General features: G+C 41.7%; 1 protein-coding gene across 3 annotated transcripts in view; it reads right to left on the bottom strand.

Moving 5' to 3' along the window:
* Nucleotides 1-18309, bottom strand: part of Cdh6 (cadherin 6) — a 140592-nt gene extending 122283 nt beyond the window's left edge. The window contains exon 1 of one of the 3 annotated variants that reach the window (XM_052743086.1): nucleotides 15299-18309. The gene's annotated coding sequence lies outside the window, so the exon portion shown is untranslated. The other 2 variants (XM_052743083.1, XM_052743084.1) reach the window with 2 other exon arrangements.
* Nucleotides 18310-18873: the final 564 nt, after the last annotated feature.

Below are 18873 nucleotides of genomic sequence, written 5' to 3'. Positions count from 1 at the left end.
AAGTCTGAGACAAGATTTTCTCTTACCCAGGGCTCACATCATCCCAATATGCAGGCTGACAACACAGAGCGTGAAGGACCGGGGAATAATCAGCTCTTCAGATGCTGAGCCTGAGTTAGCTCTCTTTTCTGAAGTCTTCCCTGCTCATAGTGGTACTCACTGGCCTCCTCCTCACTTTCACTAATTCAGTTACTTCCCCGAATCCTTTAATTCCCTTATTTTTCTGAAGTTGGGAGGTGAGGTGTGGGAGAAGAGTTCGCTAAACGGGTTTATATGACATGTGCTAATGAGAAGTACTAATAATTGAAAGTGTCAATCAATAGAAAGGCGAAAGGACAAAAACCAGCACCAGGAATGGCTGTCCCAGTGTCCCTGCACCAAGGTTTCTATGGCTTTTTCTTGAAAGTTAAAATTTTCCATAGCTGTCAGATGCAATTGAAGTATTTGCTTGAAGGGAATCTAGTACCTAATTTCGTCCCGGAAGTCTGTGAATATAAAATAAACTAATTTCTGCTTCAATGTTTAGTAAGTTTAAAATTGTTTATGTACCTTTGCCTTCAGGTTGATGGACAGCACATTTAGCAGAAGTATAAAGGAACACCATCCAAATCTCCTTCACTTCATCTCATAACCTTATGAAACATTTGACATGTTGAGATGGAGTTGGGCTGAGCTGTATATTCACTGCCAAACAATATTCATGAGGATCCTGTTCCATGCATTGACTGCCACTTAAGGAATGAAACAGGACTACATAATCAAACAAGTTTAATTCGGTCTCTTTTGTACAGCTACAATCAAGGTTACAACAAAGTAAATAGAAGCTAATATTTAACCTCCTATAGAACCTCAAGAAATATCTTTGAGGTAGGAATTTGAAAAAAAAGGATCATGTTCATAAGACACATACATAAGAGTCTCCTATAGATTCTTTTGTAAGATTCGGTTTGATGTATTACTATGGATGGATAATAAACCAAAAGATAACCAAGGTTTATCATGCTAGTCTGTGCCTATAAGAAAAACCACATAGCCAGTTTCCAACATGAGCAAAGAAATGAAGAACTGTAACAATTTTATACCTTGGCGTTGGGTGACCAATGAAATACCAACTTTCAGAGAAGACATTCCATCATTCTTTTATCAGATGCTTCACTTAGGATCTATAACTGTTTTTCAGATATTTGGTCAAAGGCACCAAGATAGAGAAGAGAGAGGGAAGAGGGGGAGGGAAAGAGGTGGGGATGGAAAGGAGGGGGATTTCTATCCTGTTGAGTAACTCTATGGACAGTTCAGGAGACTGGCATGGACCTGCCGCTCAGTGCATCTGAAGGAAATCAGATTACTAGAAAAGAAGCTAACATCCAACATGAATAATGTAGAAGTGTATAAATGTAGCCCGAAGTTCCATAATGAGCTGTTTCCATTTGTTCTTTCAAACAACATTTAATGAGTTCTTGCTGTTTGTCAAAAGCACTGCTAGATCTTAAGAGCTAGAAATATGACCCAGTGGCCTCTTTCTCAAGGTCCAGTAGGTGAGACTGACTGAGATGGGCCTGCAGAGACTTCTGAGAAGGGCGTGTGACAGCTGCACTGAGAATAAGGTTAGGCAATGACATGATCTCCCAGCGAGAAATGAATAGGAGGGTGGTGGAGGGCGGGGGAAGGCTTGGAAGCTCTGAGAAGAAACAGATTCATGACCTTTTCTCTGGCGAAATATCTAACCAAATGAGGATGAGTGAGGACCCTGGGGAGTGAGCAATTAGGACATCTGTACCAGTTATTCTGGCTGAACATGCACCAAGTTGTGTTCAATGTATTCAACTGCACGTTTGGCAATGGTCATCCTAATCTCCTTCATGACTAAAAGACCCAGTTCTAGCCAGGTGTGGTGACCCACATTGCAATCCCAGCACTCAGGAGGCTGAGGCAGGAAGATGATGGTGAATTCAAGACTAGCCTGGGCTGCATATTTAGTACCAGGTCAGCCTGAGTTACATAGTTAGATTTTATCTCCACCCCATCCCATTCCGAAAGCCAAACTGATCCATTCATTCCCTACACAATTTTAGTCTACATATTACACAATTGTCCCAAAAGACTTTGAAGTCATCTTGAATTCTGAATACCTGCTGAAACCAACCTAATGTCAAAGCACATGGTGCTACCACTGTTGGGATTCTCTGAGCACTAGCTGCATAACTGCACATGCGCAGCTCAGGAGCTAGACAAGGGATCTTGCATCATCAGTGTGCGCTGGTGATTACATACGTGGTCACACAGTCTGCGCATGTGTGGAGTAGCTCTGTAAGCCCACCTGCGCCTTAAAGAGCCAGATGCAGACTCCCACCCTCTTTCTCTGTTCTGTTCTCTTCCCCTCCCCTTTCTCTGCTCTCTGCATGTGTGTCTCCCCCAGGCCTGGTTCTTCTGCCCCCCCCCCCAATAAAGCTCTGCTACTGATACTGGGTTTTGTTGTGGCCGTGACCTTTCTATGCAGTAACCATCGCCGGTAACCAGTGTCGCTTATCATTCTTACAACCACCGTTTGCATAAAAATGTTCATTAAATAGTTACTGAAGAGAGTAGAGACAGAAAGACTGAAAATATTCTGAGACATACTGTCAGAAATCTAAAACATATTAGAGTTTTGGTGGTGAAGATGGATGCAATGTTATTTTGAAGCTGGGCAGGATGTCAAAAGACAAACTTGAAAACAAATAGAATCACTGTTAACGTCACTCAAGACTCAATGCTAATTCTGTATTCCCAGGATGTAAATGTAGGGAGCATGAACAACATAACTCATAACATCCTAGACTTTCATTGGAAAGCAGGTACTGTTGACCTTGGATAGTGAGTGAGAAATAAAACCCATTTCCCCCACATAGCTGATGTATGTTGAATTACTTCTGCCTGTCTCTCCAGAGCCAAGCACAGGGGCTCTCAATAAATATTATGGAATAAATTAACTAATGAACGATGAATCTGAACCTTCCAAACACTCTTGCCAGCTTTCCCTTGGGAACAACGATGAGTGATTAAAAGATTGATTCGAATTAAACTGAAGAGCTGGGACTAAAGTGAAAAGGATTTCTTGAGGCTGAAATCTGTGGATTTGGGTTATGATTAGTTGACCTAACTTAGAACAGAACAGACCTATGTACAAACTGAGGGATTGAGGGATGAGAAGGAAGGAGGAAGTTTCTTACTATGTTTCTGAGTCATGAGGAATAAATGTGGTGTGTGTGTGTGTGTGTGTGTGTGTGTGTGTGTGTATAATCTGTATACCTGGTACTTTTGTATTTGAGATACACACATGTGAATCAATCTACCTACATTTATCATCACCACCTATCATCTATCTAATTTATTATCTACCCACTCATTGTTTGAATACATAATGCACACATGAATGTATATTCTTACATATTAAGCATAATGGGTACAATAATGCACAGTTCAAATAGCACAGCAATGCTTTTTACCTTCCAAGGACTAGCAGTGGGGCTTTGGAGCAAGGCAGAGATGCACTTTGTTCTCCACTTTTATCTTGTAAACCGGGGAGCCTGATGGTTATTTACTTCAGGGTCTTGTTGAGAAGACCGAACTTACATTTTTAAAATGATCTTTAGAATGTGCCTAAAGTTTCGTGAATGCTCTCTGAGTGACAGTTTGTGGCTATGATGCTACTTTGTTCCCTCCAGTCGTCTTTCTTCCTAAGAAGCAGGGAACACATAGGGTCGTTTCAACAAGAGGCAAAACGTCATGTACCCACCAAGTAGTCTATCAGAGGGGAATCTGAGTCTACACACGGACACTAAAACTGCAAAGGTAAAAATTCTCAGGAGAACAACGTTTAAATTATGTTTGATTTCTCAAAATAAAAATATACGAAAAGCATAAACTCAGGAGTATGTTCTGTCTCCAAACACAAATTAAGAATTAAAGAAACCAAAATGACAGACTCTGTAATCTGCTTAGGAAAGCATAAATTGTTAATCAGGCTCCAGGCTACAATGCTTAAGACCAACTTTGGTATGAAGCCTGCCCGGAGGAAGGAGAAGGCCAGGTGGCTTGGTTTTGAAGGCTAGGCAGTCTGTTAACCTCAGGCCCTCTGGCTCTCAGGACACCATTGCCAGAGTTCGCTTTGAAATAGACTCCCTTTAAATGAGTCAGTTATTAAGAATCAAGTCATCAGCACAGGCTAGACAAATTATATTTTCACGAGCATGAATGGGTTTTAAAGAAAATACATCCGAAAAACATTTCTTCGAGAGAATTTTTTGTAGCTCGCGAGTGATTTTCACCCAGCAAGCACTTCCTCTGTGTGCCCTTACTCTGTGCTCGGTCACTACTGCTGCCGTCATCCTAAAATTCTGACCTTGTGACTGGAAAGCGATATTTTAAAGCCATTTTCTCATTTCCCCCCCAACCTAGATTTATCTATTCCATAGAGCATCTTCTATTTGTATCAGAAGGGCTTTTGCTGTGCAAAGAGTCAAATAATGAATTTTCCCAAAACTCTCAGCTGAATATCATCCTTAGGAACACTTGTCAATCAGGTAAAACCTAAATTGGAAAGTGTGTGACAAGCACAGTATCTCCTTAGCATACAGAGCCTTGTGGTTGCGTCTCTGAATTGTTGAGTTTAGCACAGTCCAAATTTTACTCCTGGTTTTAAAGTACTTTTTCATACCATCGTGGATGTTAGCACACGTTCCTTAATTATTAAACAGGGAAACTTTGGCCCTTGTCTTCGGTGACTGGTATTTCTAATCAACCATGATGAAAAGACCATGATATTGTGAAAGAAGGAGGAAGTAAGTCATTTAAAAGTCTCATTTTAGTGTAGTGACAAATGGGGAAGCCAACATATGCTCTATTAGTACTCAGAAGATCAGGGTGAGAATCTACCTTTGACTCTAAGGTGCCCAGTTCATCTAGCCCAACCTTGCAATAATTTCTCCTTTTTGTGTCCATCGTATTAAACTCTTTCATGAGATCGCATTAAATTGAGTTGCTTGAGAACCTTTTATTTTCCTATGTATCTCTAATCTACATGTTTAAATAAAGCCACTGTCCCCATTTAGTATCTTGTTTGGGGAGAAAGTGGTCATTTTGATTATCAACATTCATGCTGCACACTGCCCAATACTCGTTTGTGGCCATCTCTGAAATGATTTCATTATTTTTCAGGACAAAACAACAACAGCAACAACAACAAAACCAAGTATATGTTCATTTAATTTCAATTCAAAAGCTGGCAAAGTTTTCATTTGTTGGTTTGTTTTATAAACTACTGTGCTCCTTCTAAAGATATTTAGGAGTACAACATCTACAATTGATATCATTGGCAAAGGAAAAAAAATCAGTTTTCTCCAAAGGATGGTCACTGGGTATATTAACCACACCTCGGGGTAGCCCCCATCCCTAGGGGAAATCGGTCAACACAAAACAAACTCAATGGTATTTTTGTAGACTTTTTTGTTTCATTTTGCTTTGTTAGGGCCTTTTGTCTTATAGGTCTTTCGCTTGTTTATTTTGAATTTCCTTTTTGTGTTTTTGAAGAGTTTATTTGCTTGTGTGCTTCCTGTTTTTGTTTGTATGTGTCTGTTTTCTAAAGAGAAAGAGAAAGAACATAAAGATGAAGTTAGGTGAGTTAGGAGGTAGGGGGAGTTGGGGGAGGGGAGACATGATTAAGATATATGGCATAATTTTTTTTTTAAATGCAGGTTTAGGAGCTGTGTTTGGCATGTTTACATTTCCTTCAGCTGGTAAGATGCGCAACACAGCTGGTACTTTGGTATATGGGGGTGATGGAGGAGAGCCTCCTTCTCTTGAGGAGAGTAACTGTAAGTGGTCCTACTTCCTTCGGCTAGTTTAATCAGGACCTGCTCCAAACATCTCTTGTTTTGATAAAAGGAGTGAAGTCAGTGGATGAAATTGGCATTGATGTATCAGAAGGCTCCCCTGTAGAATTAATTCTTTATGAAACACTAGCAAAATCCCAACTAGGTACTTTTAAGCAAGCAGCTTAATTTGAGGATAATTGCTAGGAGATACAGTAGCTTGATGTGGTCCACATTAGGGTTCATCAGCGATGTAGTAGTCATGGTGAGCTCGGTCATTTTGCATTGGTGATTTCTTAGTCTGACCACACACTGCTCTGATCAGTATTGAATTAGGACATGTTGCTAAGGAGAACTCAGAATATTTCATTTGAATGTGAAATTGAGCAGTTTCAAACATTTTATAAGGTAGATGATAGATTAATAAAATTCTTTTTTATTCCTGCAGTTAAAAGCATGATACACTTGCTTTCATGGATGAAAGCTATATTATACCCTAGAGAACTGTCACTTTTAAAAGTAAAAATGCATACATTAAAATACAAATCAACACTTTAGAGATTTTTTTTGTTTGTCCACAAGTATATGAAGTTTATCTTTATGGAAAAAAGACATCTCTTTTATTATTTATTTTGTTAAGATGAGATGTGTTTGCTCTTGTGTATTAGTTTAGACATAGATTTAAAACTTGTCATTGCCTGCTGAATAATCCATTATACAATCAAATGGGGAAAATTAATTGTTTGCGACACATTCTGGCCATCATCTTGGAAAAGCACATTTTTAGAGGACATGTTAATGTAGTCAAAGATCACTTTGGTTCCAAATATTAGAATTAGTATCTATAAGCTTATTTTTTTCCAGGACTAGAGAATGAACCTAGGGCTTTGCTCACGTGCACCACTGAGCTCTATCCCCATGTATGATGTAATTACAGGACCCAAGGATACCTGTAATTACAGGACCCAAGGATACCTGTTGGTTCAATGGTTTTGTATAGTTTGTCTTTTTGCCTCTTCCATAATTAAAAGTTGCCTTTATTTTTTTTGCTCATCCATATAAGAAGGAAGCAAGCGAGGCTTCATTTTTCAATATGAAGACATTCATTATACAACCCATTGGTCATAAGGCTTTTGGATTTCATGGAACATTAACAGTTTTATTTTTTAAAAGGGGGAAGAGCTGACATTGAATTGCTTGCCAGATTTTAATCTTGCCAAGGTAAAACCCGGCATAATTTATCCATACATACACTCTCATGAAAGAACTGACATTCCAACTCCAAAGGAAGGTCATTGTCGGAGTTCTTAAAATAGAATGAATGGAGGTTTATGAAAAGGTTGCCATTTAATTTTCATATCTGATCACTAACCAGCAAATTTACTTTTGAAAGATGGATACTTGACTTTGAATATCTGGAAGAGTCATTTATTTGGATAAGGATCATTCAAAAACTGCCATCAGGTTGTTACAAATAAACCAAATCTCAAAGCGTATCACCAGCACCCAAACAGGAATAAAACTTTGAAGGAGGTATTAAATATTTTCTTTTCAATAGTTTGAAAAGGATGTCGAAACACAAAAATCTAGAAGAAGCCTGTATCTTCATTTTTATCAGTAAGTTTCCACGCCAGCACCTCCATGGAATACAAACAACAATCCCATAGATGTATTTCCTGTTTAATTTTTAATGCCAGAATTAAGTGGAAATGACAAAGAGCAATGAAATCCAGCGACTAGATCCCAAGATATAGAAGAGGGAGAGAGATTAAAGAACAAAATGAATGTAGTACATCCACAGATAAGTCACAGTGCATCTCCCTGCTTATCACTTATCTCATATGGAAATGGCCAGTCTGGGATGAAGTCTCCAAGAGCCTTCTCATGCCTCACGTTATCTGATTATATGTCTAATTATCAAACTTCCTTTGGAGGCTGGATGAACTACATGACTTTTTAAAAGTGGCGGTAGAGAGAATAAAGGATAATGGTGGCCCATCTCGGTCAGTACATACAATAACCATGTTGTTAAGATGGCTTCTTTCCCCCTCTCTCACACTATTCTTTTTCTCTTTCTTTGCTCTTTCTGGATTTATGTGAGTATGCATATGAAATTTTACTTTGAGAAGAATCCATTCAGAGCCAGGCCTTATGCATGCCTTCTGTAATTCCCATCGCTTGGGAGGTAGGGGCAGGAAGAGAAGGAGTTCAAGGCAGCCCTTAGATACATGGGGCTTTTAAGTCCATCCGGGGCTATGTAAGAACCCCCCCCCCCCCCACTTCTTAAGCTATTCAGAGCAAATATTATACAGTGATAGTAATAAAGTAATGATAATGTGTTTATAGAAGAAGCAAATAACTTCTCTTACTTATCACATGGGGGAGGATAAAAATACATTCTTTCAGTGTGTGAACTTGGGGATGGTAGAGGGCCACCTTGGATGTCATTACTGTATCTGTTCACTGGGATCTTGGATCTGGACCTCTTTGATAAGGCTTTATTGGCTGACTAGTGAGATCTAGGGATCAGATTGTCTCCTCCCAGTGCTGGGATCACAGTCCAGATCATGCACAGCTTTTTATATGGGTGCTGATGCTGGAGATTGAACGCGGGTCCTCATGGGTGTACAGCAAGCACTTTCCTGACCAATTGACCATCTCAACCCTATAAATCCATTCTTACTCAGCTCTACTCAGCATCCTAATTGCCTTGGGCATACTGAGTTGTTATTGTTAAGACATGGGAACGATGTGCTTAGAGGTACTATGAAACTGGGCCGTTTCTTGCCATCAGTGAAATGAATGGTTTTCAGTTTTATCTACTTTCTCAAAGTGCTTCCTCCACCAATGAAACTATCTCTCATGGCAAGAGAAGATAATTATGTTCACACAAATATGATTTTTTTACTGTTTATAAATGCTAATGTATGATTACAGATGCAGTTTAAAAAATCAAGTAACCTAGAAAGATTTTCCTTAGCCTTAAACTTTGCCTGGCTCTGGTCAAAATAATCAAATCATTCCCATGCCCTCTGCTGCTCAGTATTTCTCAGAGAGAGTCACACTTTCACTTCTAAGACATCACAAGTGTTTGCTAACAGCACATTCATTAAGTGCTTGGCTCAAAGGGAGATTCCCTGGAAATTCAAACTAAGAAAGGGCTGAGTAAAGAGGAAACACACATTAGATTTTCCTTTTGATTTACTGTCTGATTGTTATGAGGCAAAATGCACCATAAAACTGGGGAGATGTCTCAGTGGTAGACCTATCTGGCATATAGAAGGCCCTAGGTTTAAACTCCACACCACCACACAGAACAAAAGCCCCCAAACTGATATTTTAGCCAGGCACGCTGGCTCCTGCCTGTAATCCTAGTACAAGATAGGCCGAGTGTAGCTGGTTGCTATGGACCATCCTGGGCTATATAGTGAGTTCCAGTACTACGTGGGTGACAAAGTGATATTCTGTCTCAAAAAGTCAAACCCACCAAACAAACAAAACATTGCATGACTTTATGGAAAAGTTCAGTAAAGCTTAGTTCATCATTATAATTACTTGGACACACACAAATTCTGAACTCAACGACTGGAGAGTGGTTCAACCGTTGAAGAGCACCTGTTGCTGCGGCGGGGAACCTGAATTCAGACCCACATGGCAGCTCATAGTCATCGGTAACTCCAGTTCCAGGGGTTCGAATGTCTTTATTTGACCTCTGCAGGCACCTGGCATGCATGTGTTACACACACACACACACACACACACACACACACACACACACACACACACACACACAGACAAAATATTCCAATACATAAAATAAATAAGTAAAAATTCTGAACCTCTCTCTTTCTATATGTGTTTAAATCCTCTTTCCCATACATATAAATTACGATACTGTAGATTTAAAAGTCCTCCATACCAATTGTGGAGGTATTGGGGGAACGACCTTCTCAGTCTTTCGTTCACTAAACCATACACAATGGGGAACAAATATTTTTTGTCTGAATTACTGTTTTATTATTGGCTTGCAGGCCTCCAAAGACTGTACATTGTTGTCTGTCTGGCTTGTAGGATAATAAAGGGATGAGGAGGGGAAGAGTTACTAGTCTTTAAAGTACTAAGCAAACACTTTCTTGATTCTGATGAATATCTGACCACATTAAAAAAATACTCATCTGGTTAATTTATAACCATGCCATGATCATCTCTTTAGGTGGTAATTTTTTAAAGGTTGATTTTCAGGTTTGCATTCTACAGTAGAGACCAGCAGTGTGTACTAGCATGCTAAGGGTGCAATTGTGCTTAAAGCACTATGCTTATGAGGAAGAAGTAGCTCCCGTGTGAAACAGGCATACTTCATTCTATTGTGATTCTTGTGTTCCAACATCCATGGAATTCACCTCTATCTGTTTCTGTCTTGGCCCTGTCCTCAGCTTAACTTTTCTTATTTCTGTTTTTCATTCCTGTAACTTATTAGGTTTCTTGAACATCTTTGGTCAGACCTACTTATTTAGGAAATTATAGAAAGACACGGTGTGCTCTCAAATGATGAGTTGTGAAGATAGATTAGACCCCATGGCATGCTAGCATTATGATCTTCATCTTCAAAAACTGTTCTCTTCCATGAGACCACTGCCTATCTGCTGCTAGAAGCTTTCGACCTATGCTGCCAAATATTGCAAATCAAATTTTAATAGTAACATTGTGATTTTAATTAAACCCTTCTTATAAATCTCAGCAAGGTGGTGTGACTGCTAGAGAAATTGGGTACTCAACAGTGTTCATGTCAAGATATTAATGAAACGAAGTGGAATGATTTCTAGAAATCTGTGTGGATGGGAGACAAGGCCCTCTGCACACACATCGATGAAACATTTATGAAGGTGCTCTTGAGATAATCCTCATATAGCAGGTGTTTTTACTGGAAGTCTTGGAAGTTCCCTGAATAGTCTAGTCTTGAGCAGCTAGACTACTGGCTGAAGTTGCTTCCCTCGGGCCAAACTGTTTTGGCTTAAACAATCTGACTGTTTTTCATCTAGTAAATGAACCAACTTTCTGAAAGATTACTTACACTTTCTCCCATGTTCCTTATGTTCCTACTTTGTGGTTGATAGTGTTCCAAGGACTATATTCAGTTAGTTCAATAGTTAGGGGAAATCTGAAGTTTCTCATAGGATTGCTTTGAAAATAGGAACCTTTCCCCTAAAGAGGAACTTTTAAAACTAGGCAAATTAATTTTTACAAGAGCAAGTTCAAACAAAACCATTACTGTTTATATCCAAGAATGTGTCCACATATCCCATTTATCTTAAGATGCAGATAGACTTCCCTATGGAAACATAAAGATAAAATAGAACAAGATCAACCTACATTTCTGCATTTCTTCCCTAGTTTGTAGAACATTTTCACAAATGGGCTCTCTCTCTCTCTCTCTCTCTCTCTCTCTCTCTCTCTCTCCTTCCTCTCCCCTGTGGGCATGCTTGTTTAACTTTCTTTTTTGTCTGCAGATCACCTATTTCCATAATGTTCTTGAGTCTTTGAATTAAAGAATCATTATTCAGAAACAAGTGGAGCCCCCGAAAGTTTGATTATCTACATTCTCACCTTTGTGTGAAGCAAATGAGGTAGGCTCCTCGGTAGACACTGGTTAGGCGCAGACGCTATGAAAAATGCAATTCAGACTGAGTCATTGCTTGTCATTGTCATAAATGAGACCCTAATTCTGATGGGCCCTGGTGAATGGCTGTAGTGACTAAGCAAGGCCAAGGCCATGGACTTCTGCAGGGTGTTATCTCATTTGCAACACATTTCAAACTTCTGAACGGATTTTTCAATTGCAAGTAGAAAGCTGAAGATTGTCAGCCGAAAAAGCTGACTCACCCCCCCCCCCCCCCCGGAACTTATCTAACTCCAAGCTCCAGGAGAAGCCTTTAAAGAGGGGGCGTTATCTAGGGCCGGTAGGATGGCTCAGTGGGTAAAGGCACTTGCAGCCAAGGCTAATGACTTGCCTTTGATCCTGGGAATCCACATGGTGGAAGCAGAGAACCTACTCCTACAAGCTGTCTGAGTTACACAGGTGCCATGGCATGTGTGTATAACACACACACACACACACACACAAATAAAAGAAAAAATGTAATAAATATTTTTTCAAAAGAAGTTACCTAAAAGAACATAGAGAACAATTATAATACATAACAACCAGAACAAGGGCATCATGTGTATCTTAACCACCTTGGAACTTATGTTTATTTGAATGGGGACTTCTTACCCTCAGATGCCTCTCTTTCAGCACAAGCCCTGCATGTTTATGGATCCCTAAATGAGTTACTGTTTTTTCTCCTCCCAAACGTTTCTTTAGTGATGAGAGTCTTTAGTGGTTGTAATCATAACTATAAGCTCATTCTTAATAGTTGATAAGATGGTATTTAGGAAGCAGAGCCTTGGCAAGGTTCTAGGAAAATATATAAGGAAAATCTTGTATAATTTTAATAGTGGTAGGCTCATGGTTAATTGGCTATTGCTTTGATTTGGAACCATAGGTAGACTTTTGAATAACCAAAAGATACTTAGAAAATGATGAAAATACCTCAGAAGTCCCTTTAATGAAGAGAACTAGAGAAATGGCAGAGAATGGTTTTGACCTGAGACATGTATAAAGGTTCTGCTTGGAGAATAACTTGTCTATGAAGAAAAAGCAGACAAGCTCTTATTACCATAGCAAGATCTATGTTGCAATTGAACTCCACGGCGGAGGCCTGGAGTGGTCCACTACAGGTCCCTCCCAATTAAACGAGAAGGTTGCGGGAGCTGGAAAGATGAAGCCTTAATAATACATTGTCATCCACAACTACAAAGCAGGTAGATCCAGGAAGGGAGCCCACACAAAAATTCCCAAGGAAGGTGGGTTCTTTCCACGGTTTATCTCGGTTTTTAATCCTTGATGGGGCAGTCATCCCATTACCACTAATTAGACATGCCAAAGTCATTGTTCTAACTTGTTGCTTCAGTAAAGGGGCATGCGATCCCTCACGATGTGATTTCTAGACATGCCAGCTGCTAGCAAGTGTCTCAAGCACTCTGCAGGACAGTTTTGTCCCTGAGAGAGGAGGATGTTTCACAGCAAGTTTTTCCTTGCAAAGCTGGTGGAAGGTGGTGAGTGGAGGAGCCAAGGCACAGGTTTTTTTGGCAGTAGACAAATTGATAGGAAATGCTTTTGTTCCATATATTATCCTTGCAGAGTTAGCACTGAGAAATGTAATTGAAATAAATTGACACAAAAGCCAACTAGGAGAGGGACTGGAAATCCCCCTGGAGACACCAGCCTGTCACTTCCTCCTAATGGCAGCAAAAGATAATTGTGGACAAATACAGTGGAGTTCTATCATTGCATTTTTCTTTCAGCAATGTTCTGTTACCTTGTATTTTCTGAAGACATTGATTACTTCCTCTGCTTCCAAAGTATGGCACAACCCATGAGACCAGGTAGGAAGAGAGCTACCTTTTATTTCACCCCAACACTTTGTTAATTAGAACACACTGAAGGGAAAAGAGGAGTGAGGCACAGTTCTCTGTTGGGTTTAAGTTTCTTAGCGCTGCGACGAAAATATGGCCCCTGGCACGCACTTTGCCCTCTTCATGACATCATGAAGCCATCTGCTTTATCATATCCCCTGTCTGGTCACAACTGGCTTTTGGGTTCTCCAAAATGCCAAACCCAGAGTCTCGCAAGTGCTCACACACAAAGGACTGTGCTCAAGCTAAATTGGGAAGGGTGTTTGTCCATCCGCCCCTGGAACTCCCCCAAGCAGGAAGAATCCTGAGGGTTTTCCAGTTTCAGGTAAAACCGTCAGCAAGAAAAGAAGGAAAACAAGCCAGCTTTGGCCATCATTCACATGGCTGTTACTCATTCTCTGAGAGGAGTTGTCCATTAACTAGCCACATCTCTGGCTCCGTTAGCATCACAGGGAGGAGTTTGCACCCCCTGGATAATTAACCACTGAGAAAGCTCACAATTAGCATTCATCTCCCACCCCAGACACATAAGTACACCCCGGTCACACTGTTAAGGGAAATATCTTTTCTGGTCTACAGTGTGTGACTTCAGTAAGTGAAAGTGAAGAGACACAGGCTGATACAGCTTGCAGTGACTATCCTAAGAAAGTGTCTTCATAGAAAAAAAAATGAGTGGGAGAGAGAAATGTGTGAACATTCCACATGATTAAACTTCCTGGTTCTTGAATGTTCTCAGTAGTACTTAAGTTAGACGACCAGCCCCTTGCAAACCGAGACCTGCGTGTAACTTCCCATAAAATATGGATTTTATTGCAGCAGCGACAACATTCCTCAGTACCACGTTGACCTCGCCAGCATCTCCCATCTCGAGATGGACCGTAACTCTTGGCAGGCGAATAACTACGGAGGAAGTGACCCCAGCTCTGCTGCAGTGTAGGACGGTGCATTAAATTCCACATGAACGCATTGGGAACTCCGCTCCTTCCTTTGATACCTAAAATCAGGCGCACCAGATCTGCTTTCCAGTCAGAGGAAGGCATTCTCCCCCAGATGTGTGTGTGTGTGTGTGTGTGTGTGTGTGTGTGTGTGTGTGTGTGTGCGTGTGCGCGCGCGTACAGCCGTGGAAGAGCTCTGGAGAGCGGCGTCTTCCACATGACTTTTCCCTGGACAGTGTGCTCCATTTTCGAAGTCCAGTGTCAGACTTGCCTTGCAGCCTAAGCATTTTTGTCCTATAGAAGCCTGCAGGCATTGCTCCCAACATGCAAGCTAACAGTTTCCTTTAGCTCATTCCCTCAGCCAAACCATCTCTGTAAGTTTTCCTTATTGGGAGCATTCCAGAGTTTTCAGACTACCTGAATTAATTTCTGCGTTACTCTCGAAGCCAAAAGCGTAACTCGGCCCAAGCATTCACCACACAGACCCTTGTATTGTTGGGTAGGTGGAAATAAATCAAGCCCCAAACGGCTCCACCGCTCCTGCACGCACTAGCGCCCTTGGTAATTGACCAGCCAACTTTGCAAAGCTGGAGCTCGGCTGGCCGCCTCTGCCAGCCCCACCGAGAGGACGTCGGCAGCTTCCTCTAGTCCGCACTGTTCCCTGCCACCCCCCACAAACCCCTAGGCGGCTCGGTCTTACCAGGCGGCGGAGAAGAGGCGCCCAGGCTCCCCGGGAAGCGGCGCCGGTCCTGGGCAGGGGCAGCAGCGCCACCAAGCAGCCCGACCCGCGCGCCCGCCCGCACTCAGGCTCACAGCTGAGCATCCCTCCCAACTCCGCGCACCGCACACACCCGGCTCAGAGGACCGCTCTCTTCCTCTGATTGGCTTCCATCAACGCCACTGATTTAAAGACGTGTATATATAAAGAAGAAAGAGAAGGAAAGACAGACAGAAAGCGTACGCACAAGCTCCCACATTACCAACGGAGACCGAACCCACCTCTGTTCGCCTTCCGGATCCTGGGGACACGCTGCAACTAGCCCAGGATGCTCCTGCCTCCGCCACGGTCGCCGGCTCTTGTGCTTCTTGCTGCTGTGGCTGGAACTGCAGCTCTCGGGATGGGAAGGTTATGGCTCGGGAGAGCTGGCTCTTGTGGGCACACACTGATTTGCAAGTGAATGAAGTGGGAGGGAGCAAAGAGAGGAGGACTTTGTTACAGAGGCCCAGTGCCTGCCCCCGCCCGCCCCCTCCCCTTGACAGAATGACTCCCAGTGTTTGAAGTCCGGAGCAGTTCGCTCTCTGGAACACTCCTGCAGCCCCAGGCTTCCCCTTCCTCTTTTTTTCTTATATATATATATATAATTTTTTTTTAGGGGACGGCTTAAGACATACTGAGAACTTGTGTGACTCTATCTGATCTTTCTTTTATGCTATCAAAATGCACCGCGTTCAATTACCGGCAACGGTCGGATGTTCTTTTCTAATAGACCAGGCAATTAAGATTCCCGGGGACATGGTACCGCGTGGCGCTGTGGGCCAGTTTGGGGGCGACAGCACGCACAACATGCACGCGAATAAAATAACCCCGGTCTCCTGAGGTAACAATACCGACGGCTGTTCTTTATAGCATAAACAGACGCGAGCAGACAGATTCATGAATGTCTTTGCTTCTTTCATTTCAAGAACACGGGTTTTTATTTATTTATTTATTTATTTTTAGCTTCAGGAGCTCTGGTTCTGTTTTGGAGTGGGTAACTCTATAGAGTGCTGTAGCATGAAGCCATATGCCCCCCGAGAGTGTAGAAGCGGTTCAAATCCAAACCTCTCAGGCTCACCAATGTCTCCATGGTTGATCCATCTTCCTAAATGAGCTGATACCAGGATACACTACACTTGCAGATTAAGGTGTATATTGGTATTTAAGACGTGTTTAATGTTTTGAGATCTTTCTGGGAAGTTACTGAAGTCAGATAACGTCTATGTTAAACTCCTTGGTTCACATAACTGTCTGGATGGCTATCCTTATACTTGCCAAGAAACGACTTCTACTGTGAAGGGACTAAGCTGCAGAAATCTTAACTACGTCAAAGCATTGTTAAAGGAGAATCACGACTTTTCTGCATAGAAGACATAGACACGTTGCAGCCAGGCACTGTTGGATTAAGAAAATTAAATCTAATTACCACAATGGTTTCACCCCAGGTCAGTCACATCCCAAGCCAGCTGTTTGTGCATGCTGCAAGCTCTCAGCAAGATTTCCATTGCCTGGTGCTCTAAAGACATTCCAGCCACTTGGTTTCTGAATGTTTTAACTAGCTAGAGGTTGGTCTTCTTCCCAAGAGAGCTCTTACTAGAAAATCTTTTGTGTCCCTAATAGAAGTTCAGGCATTTTAATGAAGCACAAATCAAAGTATTTCTTCCAGGCAGCCGATGCTTCAAAGAATTGTATGTGGAATGGTCTTAGCACAGATGTTCTGCACATGGATGGTGGAAAGACTTGAAAAGACATCCCTGTGATGAGGAGTTGCCTTCAGTTTGCAGACAGGAGGCTGAACATGTTCCCTTCATGTGGCCATTTGAACTGCCGTGGAGAAGGGTTAAGGGAGCGGACAGCTGCTTCACATTTACTCATCCCTCAGGTTACATACTTCTTAATTTGAAAGACTATCTTGGTAGGTCTGTATAGTCCTTTACAGCTCACAATGTATTCTTAGAGACCATTTGATGGCATTCTTTTGTCAATATGATGTGATTTTTTTTTCCTGCTGAAAAAGACAGAGGAAAGAGATTGCTAAAGGCAAGGTAGAGGTTAAGAACGCTACCTAAGGTAATAAAGTCAGGAAGAACAAGAGATGAAGAACTTAGATGTGTATATGCCAACCAGGGTGTCCACAAAGTATGTGTGCCTATATAATTTATTAGCATGTGTGATAATAAATGAATACAGGAGCATATGCAAGTATGTTAATAAAAAATACATTGTGTAAGATTGCCTCTAGCAGACAGATGTATAAATTAACTGATTTTATGCTATATGAAGGATGATAGTGAAATAGATTTTCTATCCATCGAACCAGTTAATATCTCACAAAGGAAATCTCTTAATTATTTGTGATGTATTACCCTTCAAACTCCATTAGCCACACATCAAAGGTAGTTAAAACAACCTCATTTTATTAAGAGTGGACAATCAGCTTGCTCCTGAACAGTTTCATGTGGCAGCATTAAGTGACATTAAGGAGTTTGTAACCCCAGGATATCATACTAAAGGACTTTATGTGATTCTTGGAACTTCCTACTGACACTTACCACAATGACTGTTATTGTTCAATTATGATATTGATAAAAAAAATACCCAGGGTTAGCTCATCTTTTCCGAGGCAGTGGACTGACCATTGCTCACTACTGCTAAGTCCTGCTGTACGCCGCTCTTTGGCACCCTGGAACACCTTGACAAGTCACAGGAACTAGTCAGAGAGTGCTGAAAAAATGTGGCAATCCTTATCATGGCGTGGGGCTTTGTAATGAGCCCAAGAGTGGGATTCTGCAGGGCATCTGGAAAGGTCTAAAAGCAGGTGTTGAGAAGGCATCACGTTCTGCTTTGAGCTATTCTCCTTCCTTTCTTTGTGCTGTTCCTTTAGTTCTCTGCCCCCCTCTGCCCTTAAGTCCACAAGGCAAACAGCACCACCCGTGGCTAGTTCCAGAAGCTTGCCTGTTTTGGAAAGGCAAGACAGGCTACTCTCTTTGTCTCCCCCTCTCCGTTTAATTTCTTGAAGATGGGTAGGGAGCTGGGCCTGGGAAGGGAGTAGAGGGCACATTCATGAGGGCTACCCTGGCTTTTCTAGGACCAAAGTGAACAGGCACACTTAGGGCGTGTCCTTGGATGCTGGGAAGACAATCTAGAAAATCCCTCACTTGCCACACTCCCCTGCTTTCTTGAGTAGGTTGGTGACCTTGAAATAGTGCCAGGTCATGTCATTGTTTTATGTGTACGTGGTAGCCAACATTACTTGACGTCTCCCACCTGTTTTTGTAAAGTTTCATTAAAAAAAGTCTCTCCTTCAGAGACCATGACTAGGGATTGTGTGTGTGTGTGTGTGTGTGTGTGTGTGTGTGTGTGTGGTGTGTGTGTGTCATATGGAGGCAAGCCAGACGTCAAAGTCAGGTACCTTTCTCTATTGCTTTTCACTTTAATTATTTGTTTTTGAGACAATGTGTCCCACTGAATGTGAAGTTGAGGGTTGGCTAGACTGGCTGGCCAGTGACGTATACAGCCCTGCCTGTCTCTACCCCCTCAGCACTGACATTACAGCTGTACCACAAGAGTCAGCTTTTACACGGATTCTAAGGATCTGAACTCAGGTTCTCACGCCTGTGTATCAAGTATTTTACTCACTGACCCATCTCCTCAGCCCAGGGTATTAATTTTGATGAAGAGTGTTCTGATTTCTCCTAAGTCTGTCTTCAAATGATTAATAGACTATCTTATCCCTGCAATAGGGATACATATGAATAAATAATCCTGGGGGCTGAAGTGATGGCTCAGTGGTTAAGAGCACTGACTGCTCTTGCAG

The sequence above is a fragment of the Peromyscus californicus genome, unplaced genomic scaffold (assembly GCF_007827085.1).
Source record: "Peromyscus californicus insignis strain IS unplaced genomic scaffold, ASM782708v3 Scaffold_18__1_contigs__length_77618521, whole genome shotgun sequence".
Taxonomy (NCBI): Eukaryota; Metazoa; Chordata; class Mammalia; order Rodentia; family Cricetidae; genus Peromyscus; species Peromyscus californicus.
The sequence above is the reverse complement of the archived record's forward strand: the minus strand, read 5'-3'. Positions and strand labels throughout refer to the sequence as shown.